Raw genomic sequence first — 24,361 nt, 5'->3', positions numbered from 1 at the left:
AGCTTAAGATGTAAAAAATAGATTTGTTCTGTATTCATTTGCTTCCCCCTCCCCCCGTGAAATCAACGGCCTGCTAAACCCAGGGTTTTGAGTTCAATCTTTGGGGGGGGCCATTCTGTGTGACAATTGTTTGTGTTTCTCCCTGATGCACAGCCACCTTTATTGATTTTAATTGCCTGTACCTGTATGCCATGTCGTCACTTGTCCCTCCCTCCCTCCGTCCGTCCGTCAGATACTAGGTTCGCGCCTTTTTTCAGCCCAGACGCCATAGCACTGGGATCATGAAGCCCGCTCAGATCTCTGCGGCAATTATGAGCACTATGAACACCATGCGCATTTTCCTGGAGTATACGCAGAGCCAGGACATGCCAAAGCAAAACCAGGACCAGCCGAGGAGGCGATTGCAGCGCGGCGACGAGAGTGATGAGGAAATTGACATGGACATAGACCTCCCACAAAGTACAGGCCCCAGCAATGTGCAAATCATGGTGTTACTGGGGCAGGTTCATGCCATGGAACGCCGATTCTGGACCCGGGAAACAAGCATAGACTGGTGGGACCGCATCGTGCTGCAGGTGTGGGACGATTCCCAGTGGCTGCGAAACTTTCGCATGCGTAAGGGCACTTTCATGGAACTTTGTGACTTGCTTTCCCCTGCCCTGAAGTGCCAGAATACCAGGATGAGAGCAGCCCTCACAGTTGAGAAGCGAGTGGCGATAGCCCTGTGGAAGCTTGCAACGCCAGACAGCTACCGGTCAGTCGGGAATCAATTTGGAGTGGGCAAATCTACTGTGGGGGCTGCTGTGATCCAAGTTGCCAGGGCAATGAAAGACCTGGTGATCTCAAGGGTAGTGACTCTGGGAAACGTGCAGGCCATAGTGGATGGTTTTGCTGAAATGGGATTCCCAAACTGTGGTGGGCCAATAGACGGAACCCATATCCCTATCTTGGCACCGGAGCACCAAGCCACCGACTACATAAACCGCAAGGGGTACTTTTCAATGCTGCTGCAAGCCCTGGTGGATCACAAGGGACGTTTCACCAACATCAATGTGGGATGGCCGGGAAAGGTACATGATGCTCGCGTCTTCAGGAACTCTGGTCTGTTTCGAAAGCTGGAGGAAGGGACTTTCTTCCCGGACCAGAAAATAACCGTTGGGGATGTTGAAATGCCTATGGTTATCCTTGGGGACCCAGCCTACCCCTTAATGCCAATGCCGGTTTGATGTGAGAGATCACTCACGCAGTGCCAGGCAACAGATTTCAGCTTGCAGGCAGCCATGGTAAGCCACAGTCTTTTGGCTTTTTTCACCTTCTTAACATGTGGGAATGGTTTCAAACTGTAGCGCCCTCATTTCCCATACCAAGCACCCGTTGGGTTGGCCATTTAAAATGGATTTGCAATGTAAAAGGAGGGGCTGCGGTTCCCGGGTTAACATGCAGCACAAACCCAACTAACCCCCCTCCCCCCCCCAACACCCAATTCTCTGGGATGATCACTTCACCCCCCCTCCCCGCACCGTGTGGCTAACAGCGGGGAACATTTCTGTTCAGCAGAGCAGGAACGGGCACCTCTGAATGTCCCCTTAATAAAATCACCCCATTTCAACCAGGTGACCGTGAATGATATCACTCTCCTGAGGATAACAAAGAGCGATAAGGAATGGATGTTGTCTGCATGCCAGCAAACACCGGGACCATACGCTGCCATGCTTTGTTATACAATGATTCCAGACTACGTGCTACTGGCCTGGCGTGGTGAAGTGTCCTACTATGGTGGACGGGATAAGGCAGCCCTCCCCAGAAACCTTTTGCAAAGGCTTTGGGAGTTCATGAAGGAGAGCTTTCTGGAGATGTCCCTGGAGGATTTCTGCTCCATGCCCATACACGTTAACAGACTTTTCCAGTAGCTGTACTGGCCGCGATTGCCAGGGCAAATTAATCATTAATCATTAAACACGCTTGCTTTTAAACCATGTGTAATATTTACAAAGGTACACTCACCAGAGGTCCCCTGTGTGCCCTCAGGGTCTGGGAGCACGCCTTGGGTGAGTCCGGGGGTTACTGGCTCCAGGTCCAGGGTGATAAACATATCCTGGCTGTTGGGGAAACTGGTTTCTCCGCTACCTTGCTGCTGTGAGCTATCCACATTATCTTCATCCTCCTCTTCCTCGTACCCCGAACCCTCTTCCCTGTGTGTTTCTCCAGTGAAGGAGTCATAGCACACGGTTGGGGTAGTGGTGGCTGCACCCCCTAGAATGGCATGCAGCTCCGCGTAGAAGCGGCATGTTTGCGGCTGTGCCCCGGACCTTCCGTTTGCCTGTCTGGCTTTGTGGTAGGCTTGCCTTAGCTCCTTAATTTTCACGCGGCACTGCTGTGCATCCCTGTTATGGCCTCTGTCCTTCATGGCCTTGGAGACCTTTTCTAATATTTTGCCATTTCTTTTACTGCTACGGAGTTCAGCTAGCACTGATTCATCTCCCCATATGGCAAGCAGATCCCGTACCTCCCGTTCGGTCCATGCTGGAGCTCTTTTGCGATCCTGGGACTCCATCCTGTGCTGATGAGCTCTGCGTGGTCACCTGTGCTCTCCACGCTGGGCAAACAGGAAGTGAAATTCAAACGTTCGCGGGGCTTTTCCTGTCTACCTGGTCAGTGCATCTGAGTTGAGAGTGCTGTCCAGAGCAGTCACAATGAAGCACTGTGGGATAGCTCCCGGAGGCCAATAACGTCGAATTCCGTCCACACTACCCCAATTCTGACCCGCTAAGGACGATTTTATCGCTAATCCCCTCATCGGAGGTGGAGTAAAGAAACCGGTTTAAAGGGCCCCTTAAGTCGAAAGAAAGGACTTCGTCGTGTGAACGTGTTCAGGCTTAATTCGATTTAACGCTGCTAAAGTCGACCTAAACTCGTAGTGTAGACCAGGCCTCAGAAAGTGCTCTGTCTCAGAAGAGAGGCAATCCACATGGAGATTATGACTGACTCACTTTAAGGCATAGGAAATTACTAATGTAAACTGTGCTTAAAGAAACCTGTCACCACCCATTTCGCATCTAGCCCTATGGTTTAGTTTGTATTGCACAGCAGCGTGGATGGTCATTATAGTACGCCTAGGATTTGCTTCTTTGCCGATGCCACTTGCTATTATTTTGGCCGGCTTTGAGAAACGTGTGTGTCTTTGTGCCAAGGAGACGCTCATTTGGGGCAAAAGCTCACACTCTCATATTGGTCCAAAGCACACCCATGGGGCTTCCCAATGTTTAATTTGACATTAAAATGTTACTGGCCATATAGCCCTCTCCATTATTTGCTTCTTCGCTAGATGGATGAATTTCTCCATCACAGCTTCCTGTGGAGAGAACCATTGCTGAGATAATGCCATGGGAAGTTTAATTATTATCTTTGTAGAGACCACAAAACCACACTATTTTCGATGGGGCTTTGTGTTGGCATAGCTGAAACCATAAAGAAATGTTCAGTCAAAAGCCACAGCTGTTCCCATTCTGTAGATTATAGGTGTTGGCATGTAACTGTAGCACCCTCAGCTAGAGTCAGCCAACTGTACAAACAAGATAGTACAGTTACAGGAAAATCTGGAAACACAAGAGGAATTCTACTGACTGGTGGAGAAGATGATGATTTGTGTCGTTCTGCGACTCCAGAGGTAATGTGTGTCCCCGGCCCTGCATTGAACAAGTGGAAGCCAGGAAATAACACTGCTTCTTCCACCTACAAGTTAGTCACTCTGAACTCTTCATAAGCCTTGGCTGTTTCTTTCACCAAGAAAAGAAGTGTGATTCACTTGGGGGGGAGGGATAGCTCAGTGGTTTGATCATTGGCCTGCTAAACCCAGGGTTGTGAGTTCAATCCTTGAGGGGGCCACTTAGGAATCTGGGGCAAAATCAGTACTTGGTCCTCCTAGGTCCCTTCCAGTTCTAGGAGATGGGATATCTCCATTATTTATTTATTCAGACAGGTTAGGGTAACAGACACAGATTTCTGTTTTGTATGGTGGAGACCAGGGAAATTCAGGTACCCAAGAAATTCTGGTGTCTCCAAGGAAAGTACACACACGGCAGCCAGCACTGACTTCAGAAATGCAGCAGTGGAAATCTGGGCAGCTCCAGTGAAAGGAACAGGCCAGACTGAGTCACTTTGACTCACACTTGCTTTCAGTGAGGCTCATCAGGGGTAAGATGGTCTTTTATGGGGTCTGGCTTGGGGAGTAAGGAAGTGACCCTTTTGGGAGCATATATCTAAAGCTAGCTTGTGGCTTGGGCACAGCCCCGAACAAGGGGTGGTGTATTCGCTGCACTGGCCCAGAAGCAGCCCCAGGAGGTGCTGCCCCTCAGACACCCTGCCACAGGATACACTCACTGCTGGGGCACCTCCTTGTGGCCGCGTCTGGGGATTAGCTGCACTTAGGTCCGACGCCCCTTTCCTCACCTCGTGGTCTCTCTCTCTCTCTCTGGGACTCAAGGTACTCCTTCTTTGTGACTCAGCCCTCCAGCCAGGTCACTATGGTCATGCCCTTCTGGGGTAGCAAAGTCCCACTGGACAACTGTCCTAGGAAGTCTTCTGCCCCACTGACCAGACTGGGCCACTTCCCTCAGTGGCTGGTAGGGGAACCCAGGCCTTCCCCTCCACTCTGGGGTCCAGCCCAGGGACCCTACAACCGGTAGCTGAGGTCTGCACAATCCCAAACCTTGCTACTGTTTCCCTGGGCTGCTCCTACTTCACCTCTGCCAGGTTCTTTCTCCACCCTCGTCTGGGTACGCCCTTCCCTCAGGGCTGGGACTCCAGAGCTGCTGGTCTGCCCATGGTTTCCTCCTTTCCCTCACCAAGGCTGGAGAGTGACAGCAGAGCTCCACACTGCAGCCTCTGTTTGCTGCAACCTGCCTGGCTTTAGCATACCTCACCCGTTCCTTCTCAGCTGGGCTCTACTCCCAGTCAGGGGTTGCTTATCCAGCCCAGTTCCCCTCAGGTGTAGCCTATCAAGTTAATTGGCCCCCTTTTCAGCCTCATTAACCCTTTCAAGGCTGGTCAGGGTTGAGCACCCTGTCATATACCCCTCCGAGTCACAATCCCTCCCTGCTTCCTCCTTATGCTGTTGTGGGATGGTACGTGGCTACTGGCCTACACCAGAATAAATTACACCTCCTGGGAAACTCTCCTGCATTTCTGAATAAGCCCTTCAACATTATTATTATAATTAATTACTTGTATTAATTTAGGCGCCCTCATAATAGACCGGGACAGCATTATGCTGGGTGCTATACAAACCCAGAACTAGAAGATGGCTCTTGCCGCAAGGAGCTTACAGTCTGGGGATATAGCTACACTTAAAACGCTGTTGCAGCTGCACCACTGTAGTGCTTCAGTGTAGACACTACCTACACCGACTGCAGGGCTTCTCCATCAGCATAGGTAATCCACCTCCCCAAGAGGTGGTAGCTAGGTCTAGCTAGACCTAGCACAGTCTACACCGGCGATTAGGTTGGCATTGTGACAGTACCTCCAATAAGGCTTTATGGAAATATGCATATGAATGTATATATATAACATAACTAGAATGTGTTTTATACTACATATGCCATGTAACATATCTCTGTAAAGGTTATGATCTACTGAATCTATTAATCCTATTTGTATGCATGTATCGTTGTTGTATTCAAAGTTATGAATATTGGCTGCATACTTGTTTGATTCTAAGTAGGCTGTAGTGAAGCAGTTGGTCAGCTTCCTGAGAAAAGACTATTCTCAGTAAGTGCCCAATCAGAAAACACTTAAGCCAACAATGAACTTGGAGACACCAATACACATCTGGGCTTTCCCAGGAATGTGGCCGGGCTGGTAAGGAACTCAGTCATGCATGGACATGTGACTTGCCCAGGTGACTCCAAAACTCCATCTTGGAGCTGGACTTTACATAGGAGAGGGGAGGGGGTCTCCACCCACAAGAGAAAGTCTATTTAAGCCCGTGGGAGACCCCTCCATTTTGTCTTCAGCTGGCTAAAGAGAGAGCCTCTCCACCCCCAAGGATACCTGAAAGAAACTGGAACAAAGAACAGTGACTGCAAGGGGTGTGAGTGATTGCTGGACCCAGACTAAAAGGAGGTTAGTCTGTAAAAGGGAGCATTCTGGAACTGGTGAGATTATCTGTATTCAGTTTGATTAGACATAGATTTGCATGTTTTATTTTATTTTGCTTGGTGACTTACTTTTTCTGTTACTACTTGGAACCACTTAAATCCTACTTTCTGTATTTAATAAAATCACTTTTTACTTATTAATTAACTCAGAGTATCTGTTAATACCTGGCTGGGAGGCAGGGGAACAGCTGTGCATATCTCTCTATCAGTGTTATAGAGGGCGAATAAACTTATACAGGGTAAAACGGATTTATTTGGGTTAGACCCCACTGGGAGTTGGGCATCAGAGTGTTAAAGACAAGAACATTTCTGTTAGCTGCTTTCAGGTAAGCCTACAGCTGTTAGGGGACATGATTCAGACCTGGGTCTGGGTTTGCAGCAGGCTAGCAAGTCTGGCTCAAACCAGGCAGGGCACTGAAATCCTAAGCTGACGGGGCAGGAAGGCAGGGACAGAAGTAGTCTTGGCACATCAGGTGGCAGCTTCCAAGGGGGGTTCTGTGATCCAACCCGTCACAGGCAAAGCTATGTCTCTTGGGGTGTGGAGGTAGCTGTACTGATGTAAGTTTCTCGTGTAGATCAGGCCTAGGTGTAGGATAAGAGACAACAGCTGGATAGAGAGAGATGGGGGAGTACAGGGTAACAATGAGACACCACTAGTTAGCATGACAGGCAGTGGTCTCAGCCTAACAGTTGTCAAGTGTTTAATAGACATAATGGAAAAGGAGAATTTTAAGAAGGGCTGTGGAGTAGGACAAGAAGTTAATTTTGCACATGTTTAGAGGGAGAACCTCTCAAGCTTAAGGGCACTATGGGAGAAAGCACAAAGGGGCTTGTTTAAAAACTTAACAAGTGGGCAATTTTGACAGTCTGTACCCTTAAGTTTTACCAGCCTATTGTAAACTTTGTACAAAGTATGCCTTCTGAGGTATCACTTGAAAGCTCATAATTTGCTGAACATTATTGTCCTGGTAAATATGTATGGCAACATTGTATGTAAAGTTATAAAGATTCTACTGTATGACTTTACTGAGACATGCTCCAAGTTTAGAAAAGCAGGCACAAACCAGTTCCTCAGAGACAAAAGGCAAACTGATGCCTCAGCCACGTATCAGCATAATCAAATGGACTATCGCCTGGGTAAGTGTCCATTTTGTGGCAGGAAGAAGGGTGTGAGCAAGAAATTTACATCTCGGCCGTGGAACAGCTGGAGATTCCCATGCAAACAGGCTGGCTGCCACCAGAACCCCAACTGGAGATGATTCTCAGAGGAGGAAGAGGCATAAAAATGAGGAACAGAGGCCCCAAATCACCCCTCTCCTCCCTTTCTCTCTACCCATGACACCCATGACTAATGGACAAGAAAAGGAATGGAACATTGGATTGGGGGAGGGGTCCAACACTGCAAAAGAACTTGTGGTGAGAGACTTTTGTTTTGAATTCACTTTGCTTGTTAAGTTAGGTATTTGTTCGTGTTTTATCTTTTATTTATTTGTAACCAATTCTGATTTTTTATGTCTCATTACTTGTAATCACTTAAAATCTTTCTTTCTGTAGTTATTAACATTATTTTATCTAAACATGTGTGTGTTTGAAGTGTGTGGGAAGCTCCATTTGAGATACCAAGGTATGTGCATATTGTTTTCTATTAATGAAATGATGGACTTTCTATGAGCTTGTATTGTTCAGGAAGCTACTGGGCAGTACAAGCAGCACATTTCTGAGGACAAATTTAGGACTGGGAATTTTCTGGTGTCACTCTGAAATATAATTCAGGAGTGGCTGGTTAAAAGCACTCCTATAACTCAGCTAGAATAATTTACATGCTAGAGGCTGGGTGTGAGAAGGCCAGGAGTGGTTGTTCTCACAGCAAAGCAGTATAAATGGCACCCCAGGTTGTAGAATTGAGGGGACATCGCTGTCCATCAGTCCAGATTGTACCCTGGGGAATGTCACAGCAATGAATATCATAGGATGAATGAAGGTAGGAGTTGACATCTGTGATGAATGAGAAATGATAGATAGGGTGAGGATAGGCCTTGAAAGTGAAGACAAGTAGCTTATGTTTGATAGGCAAGGAGGAGCTTGTTGAGGGGGCGGGGCACTTCCTTAAGAGTCTTCTACAGACAATCCCAAAGAAAACTATAGCAGCCTTAACCTGCATGCACTAGATTCACACTAAAAATACATATGCTGTTAAAGATGATTGCAAAGGAGATGGGAGGGGACCATGTTTTTTTTTTTTTTTTTTAAATGCAGTTGTGGGGTGAGGGGCTGCTTTTTTCTTGTTACTTTAGGAATATCAAATCATGACTTGCACATGCCCTTGCAGGGCCATAAGAACTGGGGTGTCAGCTCTTGCAGCCACTAATCGATTTACGTGGGTGTTGAATCAAGATCTTTCCTTCCAGCTGTGTCAGGTTGAGTTAAACAGTCTGAATAACAATCATTCCCCAACTTCGTTAACCAGGTTTCATTTGTATGGCAGCCGATACCTATCTAGGCACTTAGGCGGCCCTTATCACCGTAGTACCCGAGTGTAGAGCCCTGCAAGTCTGCCGATATCTGCATACCGTGTTTGCAGATTGTGGATTGGATGTGGATACAAATTTTGTATCCATGCAGGGCTCTACCTGAGCACTTCACAGTCATCAATAGATTTTATCCTCACAACACCCCTGTGAGGTAGGAAAGTATTATCCTCATTGCACAGATGGGGGAACTGAGAATGGAGAGGCTAAGGGGGGATATTTGCAAAGGCCTGAATCAGTTATGTATCCAACTTCCAGTAACTTTCAATGGGCATTCGGTGCCTAACTGTCCTCTGTGTCTTTGGAAATCTCTCCCAAGTAAGCACAAAGAAAGTATGTGGCTGACCCAAACACACATCTCCTGAGTCGCAGTCCTGTGCCGAGTCCACTAGACAACACTTCCTCCCATTTTTTGATTTCAGGATTTTGATAATCTTGTCAATTTCCCAGTTGTCCAAGTCTTCCGGGCCGGGAGAAACCTAAGGTCCCCATCCTCCAAGGGTTCACTACATGGACAGAGCAGTGTGACTGTATGGAGACCCAGTAGAGTCATGGGAGTTCTGCACTGCGGTCCACCTGAGCAGAGGTTATTGCAAGATGAGGCCCCAGGCACTGTAAATGCCAGAAGGGAATTCACTAAAAGAAATAGTTTAATGAGGTTATTAATAAATAACTACCTGGTTCAATTCCATTACACGCTCCTGGTATCCTCTTTCTTGGGGAAGAAGACAACCTGGGGAACTATAGACCAGTCAGCCTAATTTCAATACCTGGAAAGATACTCGAACCATCAATATTAAATGGTCAATTTGTAAGCACCTAAATGATCAGGGGGCGGGGGGAGGGATAGCTCAAGAGGTTTGAGCATTGGCCTGCTAAACCCAGGGTTCTGAGTTCAATCCTTGAGGGGGCCACTTAAGAATCTGGGGCAAAATCAGTACTTGGTCCTGCTAGTGAAGGCAGGGGGCTGGACTCAATGACCTTTCAAGGTCCCTTCCAGTTCTAGGAGATGGGATATCTCCATTAATTTATTTAAAATGTTTTTTTAATCATAGGGTTCTAAGGAATAGCCAGCACGGATTTTTCAAGAACAAACCATGCCAACCAACCTAATTTCCTTCTTTGACAGGGTTACAAGCCTAGCAGATAGGAAGGAAGCAGTAGATTTGATATATGGTTATTTTAGTAAGGCTTCTGAGACAGTCCCATGTGACATTCTCATAAGCAAACTAGGGAAATGTGGTGTAGATGAAATAATATAACATGGGTGCACAGCTGATTGAAAGACTGAACTCAGAGAGTAGTTCTTAAGGGTTCACTGTGAAACCAGAGCATATCTAGTGGGATCCCACAGGGGTCACTCCTGGGTCCAGTATTAGTCAATATTTTCATTACTGACTTGGATAATGGAGTGGAAAGCATGCTTATAAAATCTGAGAATGACACCAAGCTGAGAGGGACAGAAGCACTTTGGAGGACAGGATTACAATTCAAAATGACCCTGACAAATTAAAGAATTAGTCTGACCAGTCAGACCAATCAGCTTAATTTTGTTACTGGGAAAGATAATGGAGCAAATAATCAAAAAATCAATTTGTAAGCACCTAGAAGATAGGTGATAAATAACAGTCAACATGGATTAGTCAAAGAACAAATCATGTTAAACCAACTTAATATCCTTCTTTGACAGGATAACAAGCCTTGTAATATAACTCGACTTTAGCCTAAGGCTTATTAGCACATGACCTGCTCATAAACAAACTAGGGAACTATCGCTTAGATGAACCTACTATAAGGTGGGTGCATAACTGGTTGGAAAATCATACTCAAAGAGCCATTATCAACGCTTCACAGTCAAGCTGGAAGGGGATATTAAGTGGGGTCCCACAGGAATCTGTCCAGGGTCCAGGTCTACTCAATATCTTCATAAATGATTTGTATAACGGCATGGAGAATACACTTATAAATCTGCAGATGATACCACGCTGGGAGGGGTTGCAAGCACTTTAGAAGACAGGATTAGAATTCAAAATGATTTTGACAAACTGGTAAAATGGTCTGAAATAAATGCAATGAAATTCAGTAAGGACAAATGCAAAGTACTACACTTAGGAAGGAATAATCAGTTGTACAAATACATAGTGGGAAATAACCGCCTAGGCAGGAGTACTGCAGAAATGGATCTGGCTGTTAGCATGAATCACAAACTAGACATGAGTCACACGGCCCTTCCTGTTTTAATTTCAAACTTACTTCTCCGGGGAAGCTCAGCTCAGACGCAGCATCTAGTTTGTCAATGAAATTCCTGGGCTTTCTCCCCATTTATGCTATGACCCCTTCACACTGCTCTGGCAGTATATTGGGGACTTTAAGTGGGAGTAAATTACACCTGCACCCACTTCAAAGCATTGTACCACCACCAAAATGGTGTAAAGGAAAATTAAACCTCTTTTGGTTTTTTTGTCCTGTTTTGTATGTCATTTGGTCATTAAGACAAAGAGATCGAGGTGGCCAAGATCAGTGTCAGAATGCAATGTATACTTAAAGACACATTTCAGAGTGGTAGCCGTGTTAGTCTGTATCAGCAAAAACAACGAGGAGTCCTTGTGGCACCTTAGAGACTAAATTTATTTGGGCATAAGCTTTCATGGGCTAAAACCCACTTCATCAGATGCATGGAGTGGAAAATACAGTAGGCAGGTATATGTACACAGTACATGAAAAGATGGGAGCTGCCTGACCAAGTGGGGGGGTCAGTGCTAACAAGACAATTCAATTAAAGAAGAAGTAGGCTATTCTCAACAGTTAGGATACCAAGGGAGGAAAAATCACTTTTATAGTGGTAACGAGGACAATGTAATCAGGGTGGCCCTTTTCAAACAGTTGACAAGAAGGTGTGAGTAACAGTAGGGCGAAATTGGTTTTTGTAGTGACCCATCCACTCCCAGTCTTTATTCAGGCCTAATTTGATAGTGTCCAGTTTGCAAATTAATTCCAGTTCTGCAGTTTTTCATTGGAGTCTGTTTTTGAAGTTTTTTTGTTGAAGAATTGGCACTTTTAAGTCTGTTATTGAGTGTCCAGGGAGATTGACGTGCTCTCCTACTGGTTTTTGAATGTTATAATTCTTGACATCTGATTTGTGTCCATTTATTCTTTTGTGTAGAGACTCTGCGGTTTGGCCAATGTACATGGCAGAGGGGCATTGCTGGCACATGATGGCATATATCACATTGGTAGATGTGCAGGTGAACGAGCCCCTGATGGTGTGGCTGATGTGGTTAGGTCCTATGATGGTGTCCCCTTGAATAGATATGCGGACAAAGTTGGCAACAGGGTTTGTTGCAGTGATATGTTCCTGGGTTCGTGTTTTTTGTTGTGTGGTGTGTAGTTGCTGGTGAGTATTTGCTTCAGGTTGGGGGGGCTGTCTGTAAGCGAGGACTGGACTGTCTCCCAAGGTCTGTGAGAGTGAGGGATCATCCTTCAGGATAGGTTGCAGATCCTTGTTGATGCGCTGGAGAGGTTTTAGTTGGGGGCTGAAGGTGACGGCTAGTGACGTTCTGTTACTTTCTTTGTTGGGCCTGTCCTGTAGTAGGTGACTTCTGGGTACCCTTCTGGCTCTGTCAATCTGTTTCTTCACTTCAGCAGGTAGGTGTTGTAGTTTTAAGAATGCTTGATAGAGTTTCTGTAGGTGATTGTCTCTGTCTGAGGGATTGGCGCAAATGCAGTTGTATCTTAGAGCTTGGCTGTAGACAACGGATCGTGTAATGTGGTCTGGATGAAAGCTGGAGGCATGTAGGTAAGTGTAGCGGTCAGTAGGTTTCCGGTATTGGGTGGTGTTTATGTGACCATCGCTTATTTGCACTGTAGTGTCCAGGAAGTGGATCTCTTGTGTGGACTGGTCCAGGCTGAGGTTGATGGTGTGGTGAAAATTGTTGAAATCCTGGTGGAATTCCTCATGGGCTTCTTTTCCATGGGTCCAGATGATGAAGATGTCATCAATGTAGTGCAAGTAGAGTAGGGGCGTTAGGGGACGAGAGCTGAGGAAGCATTGTTCTAAGTCAGCCATAAAAATGTTGGCATATCACTTTAATTGAATTGTCTCGTTAGCACTGACCCCCCACTTGGTCAGGCAGCTCCCATCTTTTCATGTACTGTGTATATATACCTGCCTACTGTATTTTCCACTCCATGCATCTGATGAAGTGGGTTTTAGCCCATGAAAGCTTATGCCCAAATAAATTTTTTCGTCTCTAAGGTGCCACAAGTACTCCTCGTTGCTTTTTTTAAAGACCCATGTATACTTAAAGACACAGCAGCTCATTTTTACAAAAGCAAGAAATATGTTTCAAATGCGAGGAGTACAGTTTGTTACACGTATTTAATTGCTGATAGGAAGATGGAACAAGCAAGCTGGATTTCTAGTAACACCATGAAAGCACCAAAGAAATATTCACATTTCCACAGGTAAGTGAGGCACTCGGAGCCCTTTATCCAATAGATTCCTCATGGGAAGTTAGGGTGCACTGAAACACTTCTTCAAAAGCATCCAGAAAAGGCTCAGTGATTTCATCAACTGTGACATGTCTCTGGAGTTCTTCGCTCAGGGAGGTGACACCCATCCCTTCGAGTCCACAAGGAACAATGTGATCAAACCACGTAAGATCTGTGCAGCAGTTCAGCGCCAGCCCATGAGAGGTTATATGCCTTCCACAATGGACACCTGAAAAGCAAAACATACATGTCACCTCGTTCAGTGCTATGTACCACACACCACCCCTCCCCCAAAGTCATCTTAAATGTCAGATCCCAAGGCCAGAAGGGACCATCGTGATCATCTAGCCTGATCTGTATAACACAAGCTACAGAACTTCCCCCAAATAACCCCTAGAGCAGATCTTTCAGAAAAACATCCAATCCTGATTTAAAAATTACCAGTGATGGGCAATCCGCTACAGCCCTTGGCAAGTTGTTCCAATGGTTAAATATCCCCTTCACACTAAGACTCCTATCCACCTTACCACATAAGTTGCCCAGCTGATGAGGCACCAGTGCTGTAGTGCTTATCAGCAGCGAGGGCGCTGAGACCATAGCCTATCACGTTCACCAATACGGTCTCAATGTTTCCTTGTACTCCCCCACCATCTGTTATCTCATCTTACACTTCAACTGTAAGTTCTTTGGGGGCAGAGACCTGCCTGTCTGCACTGTATTTGTGACTGGGGTTCCCAGGCTCTATTAGAATGCAAATCTAGCCCAGGGCACTGGGTTCATTGTTATTGCAGAGACATGCAGGCATGGTGTGCAGTCCCTCATGAGGAAGTGAAATTCTTGTAAATATCTGCTTGTTAACCAGGCAAATCCTGCCTATTAGCAGGATTGGCTCTGGTAGCGAATGAGGACAAAGGACAGCATGATGTGCATGTTCACAGTCATACATAGTAGATCCCTGATTTTCCCGCTTTGCACTGCACAACAGGAGAGCTGGGATTCTACACTACTGTACTGTGACCATTGTTTTTAGAGAATCATAGAGCTTTTCAGTAGCAGAAAATTTCCAGGAATTATTAAGGCCCACGTCCTGAAAGATTTACACATGTGCACAATTTTAGTCAGAGGAGTAATCCAATGAGATTATACACATGAGTAATGGTACACACGTGCAGAAATCTTTCCAGGACTGAGGCATAAAAATGTAGTTCCTAGTGATTTACAAGTAAGCCCTAAGATTATTAGAATTGAGATTAGCGTGCGGGGGGAGATCTCTATTATTTCAGTATGTGGACTGCTTTTAGCCACACTCCATGTATAATCAGGTCACACTCTACCTGCTATTTTCCATGGATCTTTCACACAGCAGCACATGAAAGGAGAAGCAGTTTAATAAAGGCTACGCTACGGCCTTGTCTCTGCTAGAAAAGGATCTGCCAGTGTAACTATACCAGCAAACCATCTTAGTGGAGGTGCCGTTTGTACCAGGAAGAGTGCATTTGCTGGTATAACTTATATCAGTTCCCTAAATGAAATAAACGATATCAGCAAAAGCATGGTTTTGCTTGTATAACTGCATCTACACTTGTGCTTTTGCCAACACCATCAGGTCAGTTATGGGGTGTGATTTTTTCCACGCTTGATAACGTAGCTACACTGGCAAAAATTTTAAGGGTAGACCAGGTCTACGCTAGGAGCTATACTGTCAAAAACCTCTAGTGTGGACATATTTATATTGGTATAAAAGTGCTTATTGGATTTCCCTGACCGGGATGAATGATACCAGTATAAACACCATTATAACTGTGTCCATACTACCGCTTTACTGGCATATCTACGTTAGTAAAAATCACACCCCAACCAACACAACAATGCCAGTAAGACTCATTAGAGCAGACCAGGCGAAGCAGAAAAGCATGGCCTTGATCCTGCACTGAAAACCCCATGGGTGGATCCCTACATCCATGCTGAGCCCCACTGGAGTCTGTGCGGTTCATTGCAGCATCAGGGCTTGTGATCATAAAACCACAAACACTGGTGGGGCACTTGGGCAGGTGCAAAACCTGAAACTACTCTTAACTCACTCAAAGCCGCTCAGCCCCATCTCCTGCCAACTTCCCAGGAGCTCCCCAAGTCACCACTTGTCTAGAGTTACCATATTTTGAGCCTCCAAAAGGAGGACACTCCACCAGGACCCGGCCCCGCCCATGCCCCAACTCCGCCCCTTCCCCAAGTTCCCCGCCCCAACTCCGCCCCCTCCCCTGCTTCCCGCGAACATTTGATTCACGGGAAGCCTGAAGCAGGTAAGCGGGGGTGTGGGGGGAGGAGGTACAGCCCAGGCTTGCCCCCCCGGCGTTTCCAGCGTGGGTCGGCTCGGGCCCTGGGGTGCCGGCCCCGGGCCCGGCCCCTGGCCGAGCACCCCTGGCCCGCCCAGCACTGCCGGTCCCCGGCCCTGCCCCCGGGCCCCCGGCTGAACACCCCTGGCCCGCTCAGCACCCCCCAGCCCCGCCGGCCCGCTCAGCACCCCCCAGCCCGGCCCCCAGACCCCTGGCCGAGCACCCCCCGGCCCCCGGGCCACCGGCCGAACACCCCTGGCCCGCTCAGCACCCCCCAGCCCCGCCGGCCCGCTCAGCACCCCCCGGCCCGGACCCCGGACCCCCGGCTGAGCACCCCCCCGGCTCCGCCGGCGCTTAGCCGCCGCCGGCCCCTGGTCCCCGGCCCCACCGGCCCCCGGCGCTCGGTGCCGCCGGTCCCCGGCACCGCCGGTGCTCGGCCCCGCTGGCCTCCGGCGCTCGGCGTCCCCAGTCCCCAGCACTGCCGGCGCTCAGCCCTGCCGGCCCCCGGCCCCCCTGGTCCCCGGCACCCCCGGCGCTCGGCCCCGCCGGCCCCCGGCACCCCTGGCGCTCGGCCCCGAATGCCCCCGGCCCCCCTGGTCCTCGGTGCCCCCAGTCCCCGGCACCCCCGGCGCTCGGCCCCGCTGGCCCCCAGCGCTCGGCGACCCCTGTTCCCCGGCCCCGCCGGTGCTCGGTACCCCCGGTCCCCGGCACTCAGCCCCGCCGACCCCCTGGTCCCCGGCACCGCCGGTGCTCGGCCCCGCCGGCCCCCGGCGCTTGGCGCCCCCGGCCCCACCGGCCCCCGGCCCAGCACCGCCGCCCGCATGTCCCGATTTTCCCGGACATGTCCGGCTTTTTGGGATTTCCCCCCGGACGGGGATTTGGAGCCCAAAAAGCCGGACATGTCCGGGAAAATCCGGACGTATGGTAACCCTACCTTTCTCCTCTTCTCTTGCTTCTTTTTCCCCTTTCCCCGGCTTCCCTCCCTCTACCAAGGAGGGGTGTGTGTGGAGTGTGGATGGGATGGAGGGTGCTCTCATTGATGGTGACCTGGGCCGTCCTTTGGGACATCTGGTGAGACCTCTCAGCCTCCCGCGCCTCAGAGTCTCAGTGCCGATTGGCCGAGCAGGGGGCTATCGCCAGCGAGGAGACTCAGGTCCTTTTGGCCTCTTTTCAAATCAGGCAAATAAGTCAGAACCAATCCAATATATGCGATTAATCTTGCTGCTTCTCTCCATTAATTGTCTCTTAGCAGGTCATGATTTCCTCTAATGGTCGAGGTCTTCTAAAATACTTGCTGAATAATTACTATGAACCACTGTTGGTCTGTAGCTCACTTGAGAGTACTTTATTCTGATCAGTCACTGTATGAAATTCAAGATGTGACAGATAGGTTGAAAGTCAGGAGCAGTGTTTCCTCAAATTTTTTATGTCCGTGTGCGGAATGAATTTTGTGGTGTGCACCAATATGGGAATTTTGTTATTTGACACATCACTTGTATATTGCTGCACACAACAAAATTCATTCTGCACATGGATGGGGTGTGGCAGGGGTGAGGCTGAAGGGTTCGGAGTGTGGGAGGGGGCTGAAGTGGGATAGAGGGTTGGGGTGTGGGCTGTGGGATGGGCCTGGGAATGAGGGGCTCAGGGCTAGGGCAGAGGGTTGGGATGCAGGGGGGTGAGGGCTCTGGCTGGGGGTGTGGCCTCTGAGATGGGGCAGGGAATGAGGGGCTCAGGGCTAGGGCAGAGGGTTGGGGTGCAGGGGGTGAGGGCTCCGGCTGGAGGTGTGGGCTCTGGGCTGGGGCTTGGAATGAGGGGTTTGGGGAGCAGGTTGTCCCAGGGAGAGAGAGGACTCCCCCAGTCTCTCTCACCATCGCAGCAGGGCCAGGTGAGAGAGCAGCTGTCTCCTGGCCGCAGCAGCTCTTGTGGGGCTGGGCTGGGACTGGGGGATGGGACAGGATTTATGTTTCCTAAGTCAAAAGGGGGAAGGGAAGGAGTTATGCTTCAGTTTTTACCTTATAAACTTAGTTCCTATCTAATATACAAGACACTATGGGAATAAGACACCGTGTCATGTGGTGACATCACAAGAGCAGAGGATGTGAAAACTACAGCCACCGAGAGGGCAGGGGATTTATAGTCCGATTGCTTTAAATGCTGGATTCGTCGGCTGACATTTAACAGCAAGGCTTAGCTAACAGAATGGAGAAAGGAATTCTCTGCTAAAGATTCAACCTGCCCCTTTGGCCAACTCCACCCCTTCCCTGAACAGAGTGTGCTCAGAACAACACCCCCCCCACACACACACACACACAAGCCCACAGCTGGGCACCCAGCACAAAGCAAGGGAGGGGGTTGCTTGGCTTGTTTTATTTTTACTTTGCAAAAGTTTTTTTTCAAAAGCATTTTCTGCCCCTGTTACCCATGGTAAGGAAGCAGATGGTTGTGGGGAAGGGAACCTGAGAGTGGTGGAGCCAGGGCAGGGGGCGGAAGTTGCGGGAGGCTGAAGAGGGCAATGGGGGGCTGAATGTGACCAGGTGCGGTGGGGGAAAGGGAACAGTTGGCGGAGGCTGAACGGGGCGATGGGGGGCAGTTGGAGGAGGCTGAAGGGGGAGATGGGGGAAGGGGACATTTGGGCGGAGGCTGAACGGGGTGATGGGGGGCAGTTGGAGGAGGCTGAAGGGGGAGATGGGGGAAGGGGACATTTGGGGGGAGGCTGAAGGGGGCAATGGGTTGAAGGAGGCCAGGGGCAGAGAGGCAGTTGGGGGGGCTGCTCATCCCCACGGGAGGGGAGGAGGAAGAGGAGCTGCCCTTGGATCAGAAGCTGTTTCCTATTAGAACTTGAAACTTCACTGTTCCTGAGCAGAGTCCTGTGATCAAAGGGGAACTAGATGGGTTCATGGAGGACAGGTCCATCAATGGCTTAGCCGGGATGGGCAGAGATGTGTCCCTAGCCTCTGTCTGTCAGAAGCTGGGAATTGGGCGACAGGGGCTGGGTCACTGGATGATTCCTATCTCTTCATTTCCTCTGGGGCACCTGGCACTGGCCACTGTTCACAGACAGGACACTGGGCTAGTAGACCTTTGGTCTGACCCAGTCTGGCCGTTCTTATCTTCTAATGTTCTTATCACATGCTCAGTAACGTCTGCAAGTTGCTGCCCTCACGCGCCATCAGAATCTGCTCCCTGCAATCAAAGGCAGGGAAAATCCCCCTGAAGGGGGGAAATCGGAGGGGAGGGATGGGCAGAGGGAACAAAACTGGGATAAGATTAGGGGTTCAGATGGGGGGGCGGCCTGCCCTGTCCGGTAGGTGCAGAAGGGAAAACCCCCAGATAGAGGGAGGCAGAGGGGATAAAAGTTACCACGGGTGGGGGGAGCCGTCAGCAGCAGTTCCAAACTAGGGTGTGGTGGAGGGTAGAAGGACTTGTGTTCCTCACTGGATGGTCCATCTCAGCACCCCCTCCCCAGGGCTGTGGTGTTAAAGGCCCCGGGTGGCCCAGTGCCCAGGTACCGCAGCTCTGCTCTAGCTGAAATGGTGACTGAGCTGCCGAAGGAGACTTGATTCAGGGAAATAGTTTACACCCTCCCCCCACCCCCCTGGGCTCTGCTGGCATCAGCTCCTGAGCCAGAGACTGCAGGTGATACGAGAGATCTGGGGTAAGTGCTGGGCCCAGACTGGAAAGTGACTGCAGAAATGGCTCCTGCTCGCCCCATCCCTGCCCCGGAGTTTCTGCGCGGCTCAGAGCTGCTGCCCAGCGCCCCCAGGCTCACCCCGTTAGCAGTGGCTGTAGCTATTGGCGAGGAAATGCCCACGGGAATGCAGGACAGTAACTGGCTCTTCATGCAGCGGGGAGAGGGGAGAGACTGGACGGGGCAGCTGGAGCAATCAGTGGGGAGGGCGGTTCCGGGCACCCAGCCTTGCCCAGCTCCATTCCCTGCAGCCCCCCAGGGCAGTGACTTTCCTGGGAGAGGTGAGGGGCAGAGAGAGGAAAAGCCAGTTCCTGCCTCTGCCTGGTCCCTGCGCTGCTGAGGGAATGGGCTGTTCTGGGGACAGTGTCGGGGGATCCCCCAAAGCGGCTCCTTTGATTCTGCTCTTTTCTGGCATTTGGCTCAGAGACTCTTTTCCTAGGAGAGTGTATTAGCGTCTGGTGGGTTTAGTCCCAGGGGAGAGGTCGGGTCTGTGCTGTAATAACGTCACTGAGGCTTTTCCCAGCATGGCAGAGTCTAGAGTGTCTGTTTACAGGGACAGAGCCTGGGGGAATCGGGGTGTGAAATGGACTAACACTCATTCAGAAACCCCACGAACTTCCCTTCTCGCCCTGACAGGCTGCAGAATAATGACCCAGTTTTGCTCCAGACCGTCCCATCTTCCTAAGGGCTGGGGAAGGGAAATAGCTGTGGTGGATCCAGCTCAGGAAGGGGATTTTGGGGGAGCTGCTGGGGAGGGTTGTTGTAGACGGGGAAGGTCATGAAATCAGAGTTCACAGTTATAAGGAAGGGTAGAAGGGAGTACAGCAAAATAGAGACAATGGATTTCAGGAAGGCGGATTTTGGTAAGCTCAGAGAGCTGATAGGTAAGGTCCCATGGGAATCAAAACTGAGGGGAAAAACAACTGAGGAGAGTTGGCAGTTTTTCAAAGGGACACTATTAAGGGCCCAAAAGCCAGCTATTCCGCTGAGTAGGAAAGATAGGAAATGTTGCAAAAGACCTCCTTGGCTTAACCACGAGATCTTGCATGATCTAAAAAATAAAAGGAATCATATAAAAAATGGAAACTAGGACAGATTACAAAGGATAAATATAGGCAAACAACACAGGAATGCAGGGGCAAGATTAGAAAGGCAAAGGCACAAAATGAGCTCAAACTGTCTACGGGAATAAAGGGAAACAAGAAGACTTTTTATCAATACTGTCGGAGAAAAACACAGTTCTCACTCTTTGGTTGGGTACAGCAAAGTCAGATACTTTATTTTCTCTCTATCAATTGCATAGAGGGAGAGAGTGCACTAGGACACAGGGTCTCCCTCTCCTAGGCAGGTCTCTCTCAGGTAAACAATTACAGCAAGCATTTATACCTTTTGTTACAGACAATAATGAGCAACAGCTGCATTTTGTTTATACATAGGCCATCCTGATACCTTATTTTCCTCACTTGTTTAGACTCTAGTCTACATACAATATTATCTACACATTATCTACACAAGGTCGCAACAACTTCTCACACAGTTCTTTCCACTCGCCTCACACAATCCTCGCTTCTACAAATCTCCCGTTATTAGGGTTACAGTTAGCCTAACTCTTGCTAACAAACTGTCAGGCATTGCAATCCCCTTCCTGTCCGTTCTTTCTCTGCTTCCACAATACATTAGAAGCAAGAGGAAGACCACGGACAGGGTAAGCCCACTGCTCAGTGAGGAGGGAGAAACAGTAACAAGAAAGTTGGAAATGGCAGAGATGCTTAATGACTTCTTTGTTTTGGTCTTCACCGAGAAGTCTGAAGGAATGACTAACATAGTGAATGCTAATGGGAAGGGGGTAGGTTTAGAAGATAAAATAAAAAAAGAACAAGTTAAAAATCACTTAGAAAAGTTAGATGCCTGCAAGTCACCAGGGCCTGATGAAATGCATCCTAGAATACTCAAGGAGCTAATAGAGGAGGCATCTGAGCCTCTAGCTATTATCTTTGGAAAATCATGGGAAACAGGAGAGATTCCAGAGGACTGGAAAAGGGCAAATATAGTGCCCATCTATAAAAAGGGAAATAAAAACAGCCCAGGAAACTACAGACCAGTTAGTTTAACTTCTGTGTCAGGGAAGAGCAAGTAATCAAGGAAATCATCTGCAAACACTTGGAAGGTGGTAATGTGATAGGGAATAGCCAGCATAGATTTGTAAAGAACAAATCATGTCAAACCAATCTAATAGCTTTCTTTGATAGGATAACGAGTCTTGTGGATAAGGGAGAAGCGGTGGATGTGGTATACCTAGACTTCAGTCAGTAAGGCATTTTATAGGGTCTCGCATGATATTCTTATTGATAAACTAGGCAAATACAACTTAGATGGGGCTACTATAAGGCAGGTGCATAACTGGCTGGATAACCGTACTCAGAGAGTAGTTATTAATGGTTCCAAATCCTGCTGGAAAGCTATAACAAGTGGAGTTCCGCAGGGGTCTGTTTTGGGACCGGGTCTGTTCAATATCTTCATCGATGACTTAGATATTGGCATAGAAAGTACGCTTATTAAATTTGCAGATGATACTAAACTGGGAGGCATTGCAACTGCTTAGGAGGATAGGGTCATAATTCAAAATGATCTGCACAAATTGGAGAAATGGTCTGAGGTACACAGGATGAAGTTTAACAAAGACAAATGCAAAGTGCTCCACTTAGGAAGGAACAATCAGTTTCACACACACAGAATGGGAAGAGACTGTCTAGAAAGGAGTACGGCAGAAAGGGATCTAGGCGTTATAGTGGACCACAAGCTAAATATGAGTGAACAGTGTGATGCTGTTGCAAAAAAAGCAAACATGATTCTGGGATGCATTAACAGGTGTGTTATGAGCAAGACATGAGAAGTCATTCTTCCGCTCTACTCTGCACTGGTTAGGCCTCAACTGGAGTATTGTGTCCAGTTCTGGGCACCACATTTCAAGGAAGATGTGGAGAAATTGGAGAGGGTCCAGAGAAGAGCAACAAGAATGATTAAAGGTCTTGAGAACATGACCTATGAAGGAAGGCTGAAAGAATTGGATTTGTTTAGTTTGGAAAAGAGAAGACTGAGAGGGGACCTGATAGCAGTTTTCAGGTATCTAAAAGGGTGTCATAAGGAGGAGGGAGAAAACTTGTTCAGTAAATACTGGAATAAACTGCCTAGGGAGGTTGTGGAATCTCCATCTCTGGAGATATTTAAGAGTAGGTTAGATAAATATCTATCCGGGATGGTCTAGACAGTATTTGGTCCTGCCATGAGGGCAGGGGACTGGACTCAATGACCTCTCGAGGTCCCTTCCAGTCCTAGAATCTATGAAAGAGGCACCAACCTGTCAAGTGTGATCTAAGGAGCAGGAAAAGAATCTGGGAATTACCTTTTGTAAAATCTCATCTTCTTTCGAAAACCTGTGGAAATAGCTGATTCAAGAAGTTGTTGACAGATGGATAGTACACGTCTATCAGCTCCTGGGTTCACCTGCCATTGTCAACCAAGCAAGTTGGCAGACTGAAGGCAGGACAAGAATGCTGAACCAGAACGGTCTTTGCTCTTGTCACATGACATCACAATAAACTTATGCATACACACACACACACATACAGACAGAGGCTGGTACCATTAGCAACACTGAGAGACTGGGCCAAAATCTCTAGGAATTTTGATTTCTGGGAGGGGATGCACAAAGGACTGATACTTTCATGTACAGAATATATCACATTGTACCTGGGGAGTCACAAAGTAGTTTACAAACTTGAATTCAAGGAGCTTGACAGCTGCCCGGAGCAGGACCAGGTGATGGTGGGGCTGCGAGCTGCAGCGGGATGCGCTGGACTGGGTTTCACTCTGGCGGAGCAGGTGAAAGGGTCTGGGGGCCAGTGCACTGGGGGAGGGGCTGTCACCCCAGTGACTGAAGCCTGGAGCACTGACCCCCTCACCCCTCTTGTGGCTGAAGTCCAGAGCCCCAACCTCCCTCCCTGCTCTCCAGTGGATGAGTCGCAGAGCCCAGACCCCCCACTCCCTTCCACCTCCCCAGCGGCTGAAGCTTGGAGTCCTGACCCCCTCCCATGGCAGCCAAAGACCAGGTCTCTTCCCTTCATCTCTCTTGGTGGCTTGAACCTGGACCACAAGCCCGGAGTCCTCCATTCCCCCCTCCGCCCTGGGTGCTATAGCCCGGATCCTGGAGTCTCTACCCAGTATGTAGGGCCCTATGATATCTCTTTTATTATTGGGGATTGTCCAATTTAGTATTTTCTGAGTTTTGTCCTTTCCATTTCTTAAAAATTAATTCCGTCTTTCTGGTTTTTGTGTTAATCACAATTGTTTGATACACTGACCACAGTTAAGTAGCTTTACTATAAATGCACACAAATGTTCAGAAGTGGCTTGCAAGGAGAGAAACTGATTTTACTAAAAGAATCCTACAATTTAAATAAAACTTCCTGCAGATGCACAGTGTACGGCAAAAGTGACACTTTTAACTGACCTTTTAAAGTAGCCGTCAGTAACACGACCAGCTGACATTGCTGAACAGTGACACTACAGTCCACAGCAGTGTGTGTGCATGGGGGAGGGAGGTTGTGGGGGGAGTGGAGTGTGTGTGTGTGTTGGTGGAGAGTATGTATGGGTGTGTTGGGGAGTGGGGGAGGAGTGTGAGGGTGGAAGTTTATGGGGCGCAGTGGAGGTGAGTGTGTGGGGGTGGAAGTTTGTGGGGGCAGTGGAGGTGAGGGTGGGGGTGGAAGTTTGTGGTGGCAGTGGAGGTGAGGGTGTGGGTGGTGGTGGGTGAAAGTTTGTGGGTGCAGTGGACGTGAATGTGTGGGTGGGGGTGGGGATGGAAGTTTGTGGGGGGCAGTGGAGGTGAGTGTGAGTTGGGGGTGTGTGTGGGTGGAAGGTTGTGGTGGGCAGTGGAGGTCAGTGTGTGGGTGGAAGTTTGTGGGCCTCCTGCCCCGCCCGTCCCTTCTCCGGCTCATCTCCCCCTGCTCTGTCCCCGCCACTGGATCGCCCGCAGCCCCCTCCGCTCTGCCCCGGCCCCGCCCCTGCTCCGGCCCCGCCTCGCCCGGGGGCCTGGCCTCAACCCTGATCGCCTGCCCCACCCCCCGAGCCGCCACATGCCCCGCCCACTGCAACGCCCTTTCGCCTCCC

The 24,361-nt window shown here is 49.0% G+C and overlaps 1 long non-coding RNA gene across 1 annotated transcript; it reads right to left on the bottom strand.

The window, feature by feature from the left end:
* Nucleotides 1-13,042: 13,042 nt before the first annotated feature.
* Nucleotides 13,043-23,794, bottom strand: LOC128845655 (uncharacterized). The gene is made up of 2 exons (XR_008446694.1): nucleotides 23,706-23,794; nucleotides 13,043-13,403 (listed from the first exon to the last, which is right to left on the bottom strand). It is a non-coding gene; the product is annotated as an uncharacterized LOC128845655 (long non-coding RNA).
* Nucleotides 23,795-24,361: the final 567 nt, after the last annotated feature.

This window comes from Malaclemys terrapin, chromosome 11 (genome assembly GCF_027887155.1).
Source record: "Malaclemys terrapin pileata isolate rMalTer1 chromosome 11, rMalTer1.hap1, whole genome shotgun sequence".
Classification (NCBI taxonomy): domain Eukaryota; kingdom Metazoa; phylum Chordata; order Testudines; family Emydidae; genus Malaclemys; species Malaclemys terrapin.
This window is presented reverse-complemented; position numbering and strand designations above follow the sequence as displayed.